The sequence below is a fragment of the Galeopterus variegatus genome, unplaced genomic scaffold (genome assembly GCF_000696425.1).
Source record: "Galeopterus variegatus unplaced genomic scaffold, G_variegatus-3.0.2 Scaffold1086, whole genome shotgun sequence".
Classification (NCBI taxonomy): domain Eukaryota; kingdom Metazoa; phylum Chordata; class Mammalia; order Dermoptera; family Cynocephalidae; genus Galeopterus; species Galeopterus variegatus.
In genome coordinates, this window is record NW_007727197.1 from 418506 (window position 1) to 422069 (window position 3564).

Here is a 3564-nt window from a genome sequence, read left to right on the forward strand (position 1 = left end):
ATCTTTTACAATTGACTTTTGTTCTAGCCAATTGATAGAACTATCAACACTTTAGAGATTAACCTCAAGATTTCAGCAGCCAACATATTTGTAGAGCATTTTTGAGAGGAAAGCACTTCCATTGTATTTTTAAAATAAACCCTTCATTTTAAACAGTTTTAGATTTACAGAATTATTGCAAAGATAGGGCAGAGTTCTTGTATACATCATACTCAGTTTCTCCTATTATTACTATCTTACCATTAGAATGGTACATTTGTCACAACTAATGAATCAATACTGATACATTATTAACTAAAGGCACATTTGATTCAGATTTCCTCAGTTTGTCCTTACTGTCATTTTTCTGTTCCAGGGGCCCATCTAGGATACCATATTACATTTAGTTGTCATGTCACCTTGGCCGGAGGCAGTTTCTTAAACTTTGTTTTTGATGACCTTGACAGTTTTAAGGAGTAGTGGTCAGGTATTTTGCACAATGTCCCTCAATTTGGGTATGTATTATGCTTTTCTCATAGTTAGTCTGGGGTTATGTCTTTTGGGGAGGAGGACTATGGAGATAAAGTGCCATTCTTTTCATATCATATCAACACTGCACAGTGTTCAATATGACTTCTCACTGTTGACATTAACCTTGACCACCTGGCTTGAGGTAGTGTTTGCCAGGTTTCTTCACTGTACCATTACTCTTTTTTTCTGTTTCCATACTGTACTCTCCGGAAAAAAATCACTATGTGCAGCTCACACTTAAGGAGTTATGCTGTACCTCCTCAAGAGCGGAGTATCTAAATAGATTATGTGGAATTCTTCTGTACAGAAGATTTGTTTCTTTCCCCCTTATTTATTCAATTATTTATTCATATCAATATTGACTTATGGTTATTTTATACTTTGGGTTATAGCCCATTACTACGTTATTTTATTGCTCGAATTTTTCTAACTTTTGCCATTGGGAGCTCTTTAAGTTGGTTCCTGTATCCCTTTGACATGTCCCATCATTGTGGTTTGTTTGTATATTCGTTTCTGAACACTTCGTAACCGGGATTGTAAGATGCTCTAGGATCATTTTGTATATTTCCTGCCCCAGTCTTGCAATGAGCCATTTCTCCAGTGAGTTCTGGTTTCTTTTATTGGAGAACAGTATTAGAAACCAAGATCTGGGTGCTAGGTGTGTTATTGCTACTGGGGAGTCATTACTTCTAGGTCCTTTCAGCTGACAGACTATGGAGATATATGTGATACTAACCTGTGCATATAAACATATCTATAGACATTGCTATATGTAACCATCTGTATCTCTTAAGGGTAAGTGTGAGTTCATAGTGATGGCTCCAACTCTAATCCGTTACTACATGGATCATTCTAGCCTCCCTCCCTACTTATCTGTACCTTCCCACTCTAACACTGAGAAACCTGGCTCCCGCCACCTCCCATCCCTTTTACTTAATTGTTCAATTGAAGTATTCATGTATAGTTCATCCATTGCATTTTATAAAACTGATTTGATACATATAGATAACCATGAAAAAAGTGAAGAAGTTTTTCAACTTATCCTGGTGGGTGGCTTACTTAATGTGACGGTACACTGAAGATCATAAACTTATTAGCAGACTTATTTGGTTCTAATGGGATTGCTGAAAAGAATGTTAAGGTTCAGAGGAAAAGGAGGCACTATTGATATTATTTAATATGTTTATTTCTCTATGTTGCACTGTTAGTAGTTGAAAAGAAAACGAGATGCTGACATAACAGTAATGTGCCGTATGTCTGGGTAGCCACTACTTCCCTCTCCCCATTTCCAATCTCTGCATATCTAAGTTTTCACCGTATTTCAAGGTCCAGATCAAATGCCTTCTCTTTCACAAGGGCTTCTTTGAACGCCCTTCTCCACTTCCGTGCCCTCGCAAGTCTGGCCTCTTTCCCTCTCTTACAATGCAACATTTATCATTCCCAACCCTGTTCTCATTTTTTGTCCTAAAGACAGACTCCTACCCCAAACCATGCCCTCGGCTAAACAATTCATTTCACTTTTATGCTATTTACTGGATTTCCTGGGAGGACTTCCTCTTGTCATTGTTCCTTGGTGGCCCTTATGAGCTTTGGAACCTTCAGTAGATTGTGCTAGGCAAGAAATGGGCTCCATGTGATGGCTTCAAGCAGGATTTCAAAAATGTTGAGTACTTTGGTCAAGGCTGCTTCTAACCAGAGTAGCCTCCTGGAATTGTGGTCATTTGCCGCTGAGTCCTTATCACCAAAGAAAGCCGTACGCTATGGCTTTTGAAATGTCAGAAAGTCATTAAAAGATTGGAAGTTGAAAGGAAGCTCTCAGCTCTTCTCATTGCGAGCAGCACGTGTGATGCACATGCTGCAGAAGCTGGGCCTTCGTGCTTGGGTTGCAACCCTGTGGGGCAGTTGTGTTTCTCAGCTCAATGTGTGTGTGCAACGCAAGGTCGGCAGGGAGTTCAAAGAAGTGGGGAAACCACTGAACCGGCAGGTCAGGAGAAGCCACAACGTGTGAAGTCGGCAGACTGGGCCCAGCGGTCCGCTCGTGGGGGAATTAGGGGACTGTGTGCTCTGCAGGCAGCAGACAGGAGGGAGAGGACTTCCCAAAGCGGTTGGCATATTTATGACCATGGTCACAATGTGTTTCTTTTTAACCATGTCTTAAATCTAAAGACAGCTGACTATTGTTTATGCAAACTTGCCATAAAAGTTTAACCAAAAATTTATTTTCTCTCTCTTGATTTAAGTTTCCCCCCATCTCGGCCACATGTTTTTGTTTCTGTTTCTTGTCGTGTCTTTCCCCAACCTCCTGCTCCTTCTCTTTTTATGTCTGTGTGATTTTGTGTACAGCTTATTTTTCATTTTAATGTTCTCATTTCTCTCCCCGCACTGCACACCTTTAAAATAAGTCCTTGAATTTGATATCTTGATAACCTTTTTCATGCTTTCCTAAGACAATTTCCCCAACAATTACTAACTGGTTTTGTAGCTGTAATGTGGCTTTTTTTAAATCTTACCCGGGGAGTTCTACTACTCAGGAACTTTTGCTTTTACTCACAAATACTCAGGAGAGCTATTTGATAGTAATAGAAAGAAAAAAAAAAAAGCCAGCATCTCTGCTTAAACCTTGCTCTGGTTGACATAATACCAGAAACCTCCCAAAGTTCTAGTTGGGAGCTTTTTTTCTGAGTGAGTTGTTGGGAATCGGTGTATTTGGTGGAATTGCTAGAACAAAGTATCCTCTGTGGCTCCAGGGTTCAGGCACAAGAAGAGTTGAGTTGCAGGTCAGGGTGAATGGAATGACTGCAAAATCAAGTTCCCACTGGGGGATGTGGCCTTACAGGTAAATTGAATAGGGGCTTTCAAATCCACACTTCTTGAAAGTCTTGCTTTTTAATTTTAGTTGTCTGACTGTTCCAACTTTCTACACTCAGCATACATATCGTTTTAAAGTCAGAAAACTGTTTATGAAAAAGTAAAATGTTTAATAACATGATCGATAGAAGAAAGGTCATAAATTGTGACATATGCTTCATCTTTTTCAATGCCCTTGAGCTCAGT